Source organism: Balaenoptera physalus (assembly GCF_965194825.1).
Source record: "Balaenoptera physalus genome assembly, chromosome: 6".
In the NCBI taxonomy this organism is placed as follows: Eukaryota; Metazoa; Chordata; class Mammalia; order Artiodactyla; family Balaenopteridae; genus Balaenoptera; species Balaenoptera physalus.
In genome coordinates, this window is record NC_138885.1 from 11,729,185 (window position 1) to 11,743,328 (window position 14,144).

Here is a 14,144-nt window from a genome sequence, read left to right on the forward strand (position 1 = left end):
TTCTAGGACTTTATGTGGTAGGCAGGATTCCAAGGACTGTCCACTTTCCCCCAAGATTTCCATTCCCTGGTGATTCAAACACACGAATCTAGGTATTTCTGCGAAGGGACTTTGCACTTGTAATTTAAGATGCAAATCAGTTGACCTTAAATTTGGGAGATTATCCAGATGAGCATGATCGAATTACATGCTCCTTTTAAAAGGCAGAAGAAGGCAGAAGGGGACGTCACAGAGATTTGAAGCACAAGAAGTCCTCAAGGTGCTATTGCTGGTTTACAGATGGAGGAGGGAGCTATGCGGGGGCCTCTAGGGGTAGAGACAGACCCTCTGCAGCCAGCAAGGAAATGGGAATCTCAGTTCTATAACCATAATGAAATGCATTCTGTCAACCACCTGCTTGAGTTTGGAAACGGATTCTTCCCCCAGTTCTCCAGGTAAGCTCTCAGCCTGGTTAACACATTGATTCAAGCTTCATGGTACCTGACCAGAGACCAGCTGAGCTCACCTGGACTTCCGACCTGCAGAAGCAGATCATAGGTGTGGTTTCAAGCTACTAAATTTATGGTAATTTGATATGCAGTGATAGAAAACGAATATAATTTCTTCCTCATTTTCATGCATAATTCTGGATAATTTGTATATATTCAAGTAACTATCCTATAGAAGACGTTCAATAGATAGAAGCTATAATTACTATTGCTACATTCTGAAGATAATCAGACGTTCTACTTTCATGTCTCTTTTAATTGATGGAACTCTAATAAGCTCTTTTTTATAGAAGTTTAGTTGATTTACAGTATTGTGTTAGTTTCAGGTGTACAGCAAAGTGATTCAGTTACACATATATCTATTCTTTTCCCATATAGGTTATTACAGAGTATTGAGTATAGTTCCCTGAGTCATACAGTAGGTCCTTTTTGTTTATTTTTTAAATTTTTTTTTTTTCAATTTTGTGTATTATTCATTTTTAATTATTATTTATTTATTTATTTTGGCTGTGTTGGGTCTTCGTTTCTGTGCGAGGGCTTCTTCCAGTTGCGGCAAGCGGGGACCTCTCTTCATCGCGGTGCGCGGGCCTCTCACTATCGCGGCCTCTCTTGTTGCGGAGCACAGGCTCCAGACGCGCAGGCTCAGTAGTTGTGGCTCACGGGCCCAGTTGCTCCGCGGCATGTGGGATCTTCCCAGACCAAGGCTCGAACCCGTGTCCCCTGCACTAGCAGGCAGACTCCCAACCACCGCGCCACCAGCGAAGCCCTGTTTATTTTTTATATAGTAGTGTGTATATGTTAATCCCAAGCTCCTAATTTATACCCTCCCCTTTCCCCTTTGGTAACCTCCTAATTTATACCCTCCCCTTTCCCCTTTGGTAACCATAAGTTTGTTTTTCTATGTCTGTGGGTCTATTTCTGTTTCGTAAATAAGTTCATTTGTTTCCTTTTTTTTTAAAAATATATTTCACATATAAGTGATATATGATATTTGTTTTTCTCTGACTGGCTTACTTCACTTAGTATGGTAATCTCTAGGTTCATCCATGTTGCAAATGGCATTATAAGTTCTCTGCTCCATAAAAGGCATGACTTTATTATAATTTAACAGAAAATTTTTGGGTCATGAGTCACTCAGCTCTTCTGAAAGATGTCTTCTCCTACCTTCTTACCAATCATAAATCCTCTTGGTCTGACCAATGTCTCTATTTGTAAACTTTTTTAAAATTCTTTTTCAAGAGTGCTAGGAATCGACATCTGTTAGAAACTGTCAAACTTTAAACATTTCTCCTGGACCCAGGCTGCAAGAAAATGGGTACTGTATTTAGGCTGTTACAATAGGAACAATGTTTCAGAGTGTTTCCCAGACATGATGAGTCAAAAGGGCTTTACAGGGGAAAGAAACAAAAGGGGCCATGTGCTACCTCCGAATTTGATGGGCTTTGGTGTAGCAGGCATTGTAAGCCTGGGAAACTTACATCCTTATCTAGGAATAGTTGACAAAGAGAAGTCATTTAAAGGAAGAGGGTCAGTGTAAGGTCAGAGAAAACTTTAGAGTTTGCCACAAAAGTAAAGTTACACCATTCCATTTAGGGGTTTTGTGAATTACCAGAAAAAAAAAATCTGTATTACAGTTGAAAAGCCACCTCGAGTTTGTATAAAACAAAATTTCACTTCATATCACAGAGCCAAAGAGCCTCTTCCAGGAAATACTGCTAGTCCAAATATCCCCTGCCTTTGGTCACCTGTCATTTTCCTTCCCTGGGCCAGAACTCACTTAGGCTGGGTTTCTAAAAACTTCAAAGCTAGAGATTATTAGTCAAATGAGCATTCTATATTCCTAAATTCCTATGCACTGTCTTAGTGTGACAAGAATGGCTGGACCAGAAACCAAAGGCAGTCTCCTTAGCACCTCTCTGAAAGCCTAGAGCCAGTGTAAATGTCCCTCCTTACCCACTTTCCCCAACCATGTCCCAATTTCTCTTATTTCTCCCAACCCAAAACTGTCCAGAAGTATATGGCATCCTGAGCCTAGCAATATCCAGAGGAAAAAAAAAAAAAGGACCCATTCTTCCTCCCCAACATCAAAATTTCACCCAAGTAGTGCTAACTTCACATGGCCTAAATTTACGGTTTCTCCTGGTCTTCAGGACAAGCTCCTTTGGACACTTGGCACAGAGTAGGAATGCAATACAATTTTGTTGGATGAATAGAAACTCATACTTAGTATTATTCTTTTCATGCCTATCTCGTGGAAACCAGCTTGAGCACAATAGGCACCCAGTGATGAGACTCAATCACATCTGGAAATGCTTGCAGGTCAGCCCCTCATGCCTCCCACTAGCTACAAACAGCATAAAGATCTTTGTTCAATGCAGTGTATTTGGTGCCTAGATAATGTCTGCCTTGAAGTAGTGCTCGGTAAATTCCTTGTTCAGTAAGAAACCTGACAGCTAGGCCTACCCAAAGTTTGTGTTTGTGAGGACTGGGCAGTCCCCATGTACCATAAATGGCAAGGTTGTTCCATGTAATGAACAAGCATGGAAGCTAGTGACCTATTACAAGAAAGGTGTGGTTTTAGGGTCCTGCCCATTGTGGGTCAGTCCTCATGTCTCCTCACTGCAGCCAGGATGACAGAGCAACGCATCAATTCTGCTCACAAATCCTCACCCAGAACTGGTCATATGGACACATTCAACTACAAGAAGCCAGGAAGTTTAGTTGTAGCTAAAACTGACTGGACTAGCTAGGTCTCCATCACCTTATGCTTCACTTGCATGCCCTCTTTCCCATATATCTTTTTCTTTCTTTCATTAATGATTCCTTTGCACCCAATTGCTTAAAGTAACTCACTCGTTAGCTAAAACTATATCAGGCACCTGGTATTTTTCCTCATTGAAACACTAACACTTTTCTTCTTTGTAAACATTCTTCATTCCAGAAGAGAAGGTCATGGTACGATAAACCTGGAGAACGCAGAGCCCATCTCTGGACCTCACGACGCCGGCCTTGACAGCTTTGAAATGTTCCACGAGAAAGGAAGAATGCAGACCCCGCCCCTGCCCTGACCTTTATCAGGAATCCGATTTTGAGCTAACCCTATAAGTTTTACTCACTGAACCCTGTCAAGGAGGACACAATCTTGAGGGCACTAGCCTGCTATGGCCTCCTTTGCCTGGCAAAGAAATAAAGTTACTCTTCTTTACCCAAAACTCTGTCTCCATGATTTTGATTAGGTGCCAATGTACAGAGGCCAAAATTTCGGCAGCAGTACCACGTGCTGGACATATTTGGTGACCATCATTCATGATGGTCACACCCTTTACCAGGAGCATGAAATCAGGCACAATTCGCTTGATGTAGGAATGAAGTCTAAGTACAGGATGGATGAATCTGACCACAGCATATTTTCTGACTCTCATATTGATATCTCACCTCTATCCCTGTCGGGCTCACATCTAGACCTACGCCTATGGTGATAACAGCAGGGAATGGAAATAAAATTTAATGATCCCTTTATGAAAAGCAAAACATATATCTGCCCTTGCTGGTAGTATCCTTCCCCACTGAAGAAGTATGCAGTTATGGTCTGGTGAGTTAGTCATTCCCAGTGGCAAGGAATGCCTCTGTCAAATTAATCCCGCTAACCAAATCCAGCAAATCTGCAGGACCAACCCAGTTCAGGGCCAGTTTCTTTTCCTTTCAGAGCACACATACACAGAGTAATGCCTAGTAAGACATTTCCAGCTGGAGGTTTTATTCCAAACGTGCCATACTGGTGAACACTTGTGAACCGGTCACTGCAGTGTGACTTTGCACCCATAGAAAGTTGGAACGTATCAACCATCAGTTTTTATTCAGCCAGTATTTATGCATCTCTGTGAGAGAATCATACATCATTGGAATTTGTAGCAATCTGATTAAATTTAGTGGGAAAAAAATGATCCTGTTTGCTATCCACTGACGCTGTGATTATAGGGGCTATGTATAAAAGCCAGAAAATAATTTTCAAACAAAGGTCAGAAATGATGTCCTCTAAAAGCTATTCACATGCTGCCTTGTTCCTCAAAGGAGGGAAAAGTGATATCTGGGGACATCTGGAAAGATTTTCTGCAGAAGTCAATTTAAGAGATTTTTGGAGGGTGTGAAGGAAGGTCAGACCCTCTGCAGGAATCATTGAAATAAGATGTCATTCTGTGAAATAATGCCATTTGCAGCAACATGGATGGACCTAGAGATTATCATACTAAGTGAAGTAAGCCAAACAGAGAAAGACAAATATCATATGATATCACTTATATGTGGAATCTAAAATATGACACAAATGAATTTATCTGTGAAACAGAAACAGACTCACACACATAGAGAACAGACTTGTGGTTGCCAAGGGGGAGGGGCCTGGGGGAGGGATGGACTGAGAGTATGGGATTAGCAGATACAAACTATTACATATAGAATGGATAAACAACAAGGTTATACTCTATAGCACAGGGAACTATATTCAATATCCTGTGATAAACCATAATGGAAAAGAATATGAAAAAGAATATATGTATATATATGTATGATTGAATCATTTTGCTGTACAGTAGAAATTAACACAACATTGTAAATCAACTATACTTCAAAAAATTTTTTTAATTAAAAAAATAAAAAAGATGTCATTCTGTTCAGGATATTGGTGGGGTGGGTTTCTACCTACTAAGTTTGAAGAAATGGGTAATCTACGTGGAGTCCATGGCAACTTCATCAACCCAATATTACATTAATCAGAAGTCCGGTGCCTCTCCCCAAACTACTTTACCCCACTTGTTTGCTTCTAGTTTAACTTGTCTAGTTTACACTTATAACCAACTTCACACACAAGTCCTTATTTGGCATCTCCTTTGTATGACACTCTGCTTTGGGTATGATAGAGATACATTAGCTACGGTTCTCATGCTAAGTCATTTAGTTTTTTTTTGATCCTCTTCATATTTATCCACTTACTTGACTTCCATGTCTCCCCAGTGAGTTTCATATTAGTGGAAATATATTTTTTATCATCTGACAAATGAGGATCTAGCAATCTCCCTGAACAATTGCTACAGGTAGACCAGGAATTGTACAGCTAGATTGCTTCTTAACTGGCATTGTAACCTTAGGCAAGTTATTTCACTTCTCTCAGGCTCAGTTTGTTTCATCTCTAAAAAACATGTATATCATAAGCTTGTAGGGAACATTTACTGAAATAATGTATGTCAAGCACTTAGCACAGTTCCTGGCACATATAAAACTTTAATAAATGGGAGATCAACAGCACTGCCCAGACCCACGTAAAATATTTCTGGGGAATAGATTTTACTTTGCACTTCATCGCATTTGAGAGTCCTTGCCATCACCTGATCTTTTAATCACATTGGTGTAAATAGCTGATGTAAAGGAAGATGAACTATCTTAAACATAAGCTCTTTGTGAACTGATTACTTGTCCTCCAGGTTGGTCTGAGGACGTGGTAGGAGACATCACGGTTCAGCAGAAGCTGGATTCTCCCACAATGGGTTCAGCACACATACAGATTTTGACAGGCCTTATTATAGGCATGCTGACTAATAGACTAATAGTCTGTTAGCAGGAGGAATTATGGTCGGTATCAGGGTTAATAGAGAATCAAGGATGTTCTTAGCCTGGGTTCCCTTTTGTCACTTTGTCACACTAAAGCATAGAACAGTCTACAATAACTTCAAATACAGTGAAGATCCAAACACCAAATTATTTGAACTGTCATCAAAACAAAAGCCTGAAGTCCATTTTGTTTCCTTAATCACATTTCCAATCCACAAAAGCATGTGCTGATCAATCCTTTCCGAAGTCACCATCATTATCAAACATCCATCACATGCCTACTATTGTGTAGCAAATGAAATAGAAAACTAACAAATGCTGAGTCCCTGTGGTGTGTGTAAACCCCAGGGCAAGGTATTTTCACATGCTTTATATCAACTGATCTTCAAGACTCCCTTTCAAGGTGACTTTCATTGGTTCCATCTTAGAGATGAAAAAAATTAGGCCTTTGAAAAGGAAGAGATTACTCTTGTAATCATATACAAGAGTACAAAGACATGATTCTGGCCCTGGAAGTAATTCTTGCCTGGAGACTTTAAGAAATATTACAGGAGACTTTAAAAAGGATCAGCTCATAGGAAGAATAGATCAATGTCAAGGAAGCCAGCTCTCAAGGTTTGCTGTCAACCATCACAGAAAAATTGGTACTGTCCTACCCATCCTCACTACCTCAACATACACCCCAACAAACTATTCTTGGAACAAGCTTGCTTGGACCAGGAGGGAAGGACAGCCAATCTCTATCATTTTTAGGCAGTGATGTTCTGCTCTCCCAGAGCTTCCTTTCCATCTCCCTCTCTCCTTTGTTTTCCTTGTTCACTAAGTGGTATTTACTTGCTAGACTGCAATTCTAACATTCTTTTAAAACCTCCTGCTGAAAAGTGTAAAATCCATCCCTCTCACCCCATTACTTACAAAATGAAGTGCAAGGTACCTGCCTAGCCTTCAACCTCACCTGCTTCCCATCACTCCTTGACCCCACTGTTCACTATGGCAACACAAATGCCAATCATCCCATGCCTTTTCTGGAATCTAGACTATTCATGCTGTCTCTCTGCTTGGGAGATCCTTTGTCATATAGCCATGGCCTCTGCCAGCCCCTTACCAAACGTTTGGATCTGACATCACCTGCCCCAGCAAGTTCTCTGAAACAAGCTTGCAGTGTTAAATGCTCTTCTTTTGTGCCTGTAAAGTACTCTGGGATTATCTTCATCCCAGAAATGCTGACATCAATCTACAGTGGTCTATTGATGTGTCTCTCTCCCTTCCTATATTCTGAATTCCTTGACAAGAGAAATTATACTTATTTATTATGGTACCAAATACTACTAGCTATGTTTTAGTTCATAGTTTGTGAAATGATTTAGAGTTTTACATAGATGGATAGGATTTATTTTAATTGTTATGTTTTTCTTACATTTATTTGGAAAAATATCTTTCACCCATGTCCTATTATATTGTTTATTTTCTTATTTAGTAGTGATGGGAAATTTCCCTCTTAATAAATGCATTAAATTAATTTGAAAAAAAAGAAAAAAGGAGGGAAACATGTTAAGTAAAAATTAGTGCCAATGGCAAAAATTGTGAGAATGGTACAGTAATGACCAAAATGTGGGAGGCCCTGGCTTACCTTGGCCTTCTAAGGCAGAACGCTTGGTGAAGTCAATGAGAGATGCATTTTAGAGCAAAGAGCACTTTGGAAGTCTATAACATCCTGTGTTAAGAGATTGGCTTTGCTCTGAAACAGCCTGCTTCAAGGAAAGAGGTAGGGCAGGTATATGGAGGGTTACAACCAAAGAAATTTTAAATTGGATTTGAGCCCTGGTCCTTCTGCTGGAAGAGGAGATGACAGGGCTGACATGGGGCGTGGTCACCTGGTTAAGTGAGTAATGAATCTGTGCGTCACTGAGCTTGCACCCGTTTTACATGCTCTGTGGCCTGGATTCCAGATGAACTGCATGGGTTACAATGCAACTGTTCCCCTTCTCTCAGATCGGACAAAGATATCATATCCAGGGACTTGTAAAATCTCAGAACAAAATTTGGCTAATATTCTTCAGTTTCTCCTGAAGAAAATCTAAGGTATGGCAGTCACTCAAAGACACAAAAGCCTTTGGGAGAAAAACTGAAGTCCAACCTAAGTTATATCCTTTGCCTTATGGGCGCTGAGGCCCACCTCTATTATGACCATCAAACCATAGGTCAGGGAACAACTCCTGGCATTCTGGAGCAATGCCACGGGGGCAGGTTCAAATATAACCAACAGCAACCTCCCCTTGTAGAACCCCAGGAGAGGGCACACAACAGACCACTAAAGAGGAAATCGTTGTGGGACAGGAAGTTATGGGCACACAGGACCACGAGTGAGCAGGACAGGACAATTTGCTCTTGCCAAAGGGCCAGATGTGGTTCGCAAACCCCAGAATTCCGCTGTCAGCACTTTGAGAGCTGCAGGTGCTGTTGACTTTTACTTACAGCTGTGAAAAGCATTCCAAAAATTACCCCTTGCTTCTAGGGAATTCTTTCCAGCCCCTTCAAGCCCACATTCTGGAGGCTTCCTCACCGGCCCACAAAATCCAGATGGGATCTATACATGAAGCATTCACCACCAGGCTTCCTTGCTCTGGTGTAAGAGCTACACCTACTCTTCAGAATTATTAATGTCACAGAAATTGATATGATTCAATCACCCGTGTCATAATTATCCTATGTTTTCTTTATGGCCAATTCTAAAGAACTCCCAAGCTTTTTAATACATTCCATTGTTCAAGCCTGATACAAAAGTGGCAATTAAGGGAAGACCCCTTCCCATAATCAGTCCTAGGTTCATTGCTTCAAATAGTCCCCAGACAGATTCCTGAGGGGCAATCCTGCCCTGATGCCAGATGTCACCTTTTTGTCCTCCTCCCACCAACAAACTCCCTGCTGAGTATTTTCAGTGGTTCAGCAGCCATCTCTCCACTACAGGTCTCTCTGTAATTCAACCAAAAAGCCCCAGATGACCTTGATCCAACCACACCCTGGAGAAAAGGAACATCCTCGTTCATTGGACTCTGCTCTTGCCTTTAGGATAAAATTCCTTAGCAAAGGATTCATGCTACGATTCCTACTACTTTTCAGTGTCATTTGGTACTGTCATCAGACTATAGACTTATTTCCCAAATTTTTTAGGTAAAATTCTCTGAAGCATCTGACCATCCTTTCTTGCTTCTCTCATGTAGAATTTCCTATTTCCCCTCCACCTCCTTCCACATTCACCTGGATAAAATACACGTGTTCTTGGAGGTTCTGTTCTAAACTTAATCTCTGAGAAGGCTGCTGCAATTACCCAGTTTGAGACAAAGTTGCATAAAATTGACAATTTATGATAGTACATTGTCATTATCTGTGGATGTCTCTTTCTTTTCCATTAACGAGTGAACAGTTTGAAGGAAGCAGTGATGTAATCTCGACAGGTAGGGATCTGCAGTGCCTGACAGGTGGTAGATTCTCAGTAAATGACGGATCAATGGAAAGACACATCCTAAACATCATAACTGGTGATGGTGACCCAGAGATTTCTTCTAGACATGGTTCGAATGTGCTTAAGCTGCCAACCTAGATTTGTGAAAATAGTACCTGGGTGTCAAATAAGCTGTAGGGGGTCAGTTATTTATTATAGAATATCTGTCTCAATCACTCATTCTTATTCTCTCCCAGCTAAAATTCATGCTCTGATTTTCTGACTCTAGAATAAATATACTAATATATTCCTAAGCACATTGAAAATAAACCTTAATGAAAGGCAAACATCCAGAAACATCCCTTGCTTGACCCCTGGCTGGCAGACCAGCCCAGAGGAGCAAATTGACCAGACACAGAAGCCATAGGGCCATTACATTGTTTCCCTCCTGTGAAAGTTATGCAAATAAAATTTCAATTTGCCTTTTCCTCCTTAAAATGTGTATAACTGAATCACTTTGCTGTATACCTGAAACTAACGTAACATCGTAAACCAACTAGACTTCAATAAAAAAAAAGTGGTTCTTTTTCTCACTTTGTAATTGGAAGTAGGTTATACAAGTCCTTCCTAGTCTTTCTAGAGGGGCTGAAGTCATCTTTCCTTCTTACTTTTGCAAGTGATTCTATTCTAGCCAATATTTGCACATAATCCATGGGGCCCTTCTTTTTTATGATTTTTCAGTCTGACAGAAGAGATTCTAATTATGCCCCTGTGAGGCTTCTATGTTGGCTGTGCTGTCAGCTGCCCAGATTACCAGCTTTTGTGGAGCCCCCAGCTTTGGTGACCAGGGCTGCTTGCCAATGGCAAGATTATACGCATTGGCAATGGCTTGCCAATGGCAAGATTATAACGTCATAGGATACAGCCGCCCACAGCGGTCTGACAATTCAAACAGGCCCGTTTCTTGGTATGCTATTTTTTTTCTGTCAGTTTCAAACAGTTTTAAAATATCAAATTTGCCAGGCATGCAATGCAGTTCAAATGAATCACTGATCAGAGGGAGACATTTTAATGAGGTTAACACTAAAATGCCCAAAGTGATTTTGAAGTTACAGCCTAGACCAGCCTAATGGTTTAATTCTGTCTTGGCAAATCAATACCTTTGCATGAAGTTTCTAAAAGTCATCAGGACATAAAATGTATATTTATGCTAACTTGTTCACTCTGTCAGTAACTATCACGCTTGGCTATGATTGACTGCCTATAATAAATAACCAGATGCCTTCAATTCTGACAATATCGCAAAATGGCAGATATCTTCATTTAAAAAATTTCTATATTTTTTAATTCACTGCTGTAACATTAGCCCTGGAAACAGTATCTGGAATGCATGTTACACCCTAAACAAATATTAGTTGAATTAATTATTCCAATTAACAAATAAGAAAACCAAAGTTTACTCTCTCATTGCTAATCTCATTTCCATCAGGAATGCTGCAGCTTGTTCACCAGATCTCAACAGCTGCCAATACACACACGCAAACGAGCGTGCACATACATGCATATATGATCATATTACAATCTGACCAGCAAAAGCAGTCAGATCTGTGTTCCCCAAACTTGCTCTAAAATCAAAATTCTTCATCCTCTATTTTTTTTTGAATTTTGTGAAATTTAAAAGCTACAGACAAGCACCTAGAAAAACACCCTCTATGTCTCACTCTCACAAAAGGTGGGCAACACACTCTCTGTTTTATGCAATTAATTTTTCTGAACTAAAATGCACACGTTTATATTGATCCCTGCTGAATTTCAAGTGTTTACTTGTTCCCATATTTCTAGCCTGGCATGATATTTTGAATATTCCATCCAACAGATAAACCATTTACCTGCCTCTGTAATACATGTGAATTTGATCAGCATGCATGACCTGCCTTCACTCCAGTTGTGTTTCAGATTATAGAACAACACAGAGCCCTGTGGCATACCGCCAGATCAGTCTTTCCCATTAGAAAGTGAAATAAATGCTCCTTGGGTGTAGCTGGTTTAATATCTTTAACGCCATGTATTCGCATCATCAACCAGCCAGTGTTTCTCCATCACGTCCCCAAGACTATGTAGAGTTATCATTGGAAAACTGAGACAATTGTTATTAAACTTTAAGCAGAATTTTGTGCAACACCTTCTTGTGTATTCCTTCATTTGCATGCTCCCCCCCCGCCACCAAATTATAGGCCTGGGTTGGTGTTATGTATTCTGTGTACAGAAGCAGTGTGTCTTCAGAAAATTTTCTTTTTATCTGGACAAGCCTCAGTTTCATTATCCATGAAAGGAGTGTAGTGATACTTGTCAATATAAAGAGAAATCACCGGTGTTAAGAGCCTAGAAATGAGCCCAGATCACATTAGCACTCCATCCATATCAATCTCATTTTCTCGCCCTTTCCTTTGCTCCCATCAACTCCGTGTTTCTATAAACAGTAAATACATACCACTCTTGTCTGCAGGACCATCCGTTGATCCGGTCATCGTAATGATAGGTATTCAGAGTTAAACCAAACTAAAAGAGACATTGCTTTTGCCAAACCAACTCATTCTATGTTTCCTAATTGTTTTGTTTTATAAATTTACATAGAATAAAATTAACTCTTCATGGTAGACAGCTCTATAGGTTTTTTAAATTATAAATTTATTTATTTTATTTTATTATTCATTTTTGCTGCGTTGGGTCTTCGTTGCTGTGTGCGGGCTTTCTCTAGTTGTGGTCAGCGGGGGCTACTCTTCGTTGTGGTGCGTGGGCTTCTCATTGTGGTGGCTTCTCTTGTTGCGGAGCATGGGCTCTAGAAGCGCGGGCTTCAGTAGTTGTGGCACATGGGCTCAGTAGTTGTGGCTTGGGGGCTCTAGAGCGCAGGCTCAGTAGTTGTGGCGCACAGGGCTTAGTTGTTCCGTGGCACGTGGGATCTTCCCGGACCAGGGCTCGAACCCATGTCCCCTGCATTGGCAGGCGGATTCTTAACCACTGTGCCACCAGGGAAGCCCCAGCTCTACAGGTTTTTTTTTTTTTTTTTTAACATCTTTATTGAAGTATAATTGCCTTACAATGGTGTGTTAGCTTCTGCTTTATAACAAAGTGAATCAGTAATACATATACAATATGTTCCCATTTCTCTTCCCTCTTGCATCTCCCTCCCTCCCACCCTCCCCATCCCATCCCTCTAGGTGGTCACAAAGCACCGAGCTGATCTCCCTGTGCTATGCGGCTGCTTCCCACTAGTTATCTATTTTACATTTGGTAGTGTATATATGTCCATGACACTCTCTTACCCTGTCACATCTCACCCCACCCCCTCCCCATATCCTCAAGTCCATTCTCTAGTAGGTCTGTGTCTTTATTCCCGTCTTGCCACTAGGTTCTTCATGGCCTTTTTTTTTTTTTTTTCCCTTAGATTCCGTATATATGTCTTAGCATACTGTATTTGTTTTTCTCTTTCTGACTTACTTCACTCTGTATGACAGACTCTAACTCCATCCACCTCATTACAAATACCTCCATTTCATTTCTTTTTATGGCTGAGTAATATTCCATTGTATATATGTGCCACATCTTCTTTATCCATTCATCTGTCAATGGACATTTAGATTGCTTCCATGTCCTGGCTATTGTAAATAGAGCTGCAATGAACATTTTGGTACATGACTCTTTTTGACCTATGGTTTTCTCAGGGTATATGCCCAGTAGTGGGATTGCTGGGTCGTATGGTAGTTCTATTTGTAGTTTTTTAAGGAACCTCCATACTGTTCTCCATAGTGGCTGTATCAATTTACATTCCCACCAACAGTGCAAGAGTGTTCCCTTTCCTCCACACCCTCTCCAGCATTTATTGTTTCTAGATTTTTTGATGATGGCCATTCTGACCGGTGTGAGATGATATCTCATTGTAGTTTTGATTTGCATTTCTCTAATGATTAATGATGTTGAGCATTCTTTCATGTGTCTGTAGGCCATCTGTATATCTTCTTTGGAGAAATGTCTATTTAGGTCTTCGGCCCATTTTTGGATTGGGTTGTTCGTTTTTTTGTTATTGAGCTGCATGAGCTGCTTGTAAATCTTGGAGATTAATCCTTTGTCAGTTGCTTCATTTGCAAATATTTTCTCCCATTCTGATGGTTGTCTTTTGGTCTTGTTTATGGTTTCCTTTGCTGTGCAAAAGCTTTTAAGTTTCATTAGGTCCCATTTGTTTATTTGTGTTCTTATTTCCATTTCTCTGGGAGCTGGGTCAAAAAGAATCTTGCTGTGATGTATGTCATAGAGTGTTCTGCCTATGTTTTCCTCTAAGAGGTTGATAGTGTCTGCCCTTACACTTAGGTCTTTAATCCATTTTGAGTTTATTTTTGTGCATGGTGTCAGGGAGTGTTCTATTTTCATACTTTTACATGTACCTGTCCAATTCTCCCAGCACCACTTATTGAAGAGGCTGTCTTTTCTCCACTGTATATGCTTGCCTCCTTTATCAAAAATAAGGTGCCCATATGTGTGTGGGTTTATCTCTGGGCTTTCTATCCTGTTCCATTGATCTATATTTCTGTTTTTGTGCCAGTACCACACTGTCT